A 304-nucleotide genomic window follows, 5' to 3' on the forward strand; every position below is an offset into this window, starting at 1 on the left:
TCTTGATCATTTAAAAAAAAAAAAAATCCCGCAGCTATGCAAAGACAGGATCTTTAAAGAGTTTGTAGCTCGACAGGTAAGGACTCGGCTGGGGCTCAGGAATGTGGAAATTCAACTCAAGTCAGCCTACTGCGACGAGCAATATTAATAAGGGCATACAGGTACGGGGGGAGAGGCAGAGGGAGAGAGGGAGAAACTTGGCAACTAAAATAACAGAGTGATCTGGATCGGGGTGATCAAATCCCGAGGAGCAAACAGCGGGCTCCCCGGGACCCCCCGCCGCCGGCCGGCCTGCGGGCCCCCG

General features: G+C 53.0%; 1 protein-coding gene across 1 annotated transcript in view; it reads right to left on the reverse strand.

Moving 5' to 3' along the window:
- The window catches only part of WNT7B (wingless-type MMTV integration site family, member 7B), a 96,525-nt gene that overhangs the window by 95,333 nt on the left and 888 nt on the right, over positions 1-304 (reverse strand). The window lies entirely within an intron of this gene.

Source organism: Pygoscelis adeliae, unplaced genomic scaffold (genome assembly GCF_000699105.1).
Source record: "Pygoscelis adeliae isolate BGI_AS28 unplaced genomic scaffold, ASM69910v1 Scaffold215, whole genome shotgun sequence".
Classification (NCBI taxonomy): Eukaryota; Metazoa; Chordata; class Aves; order Sphenisciformes; family Spheniscidae; genus Pygoscelis; species Pygoscelis adeliae.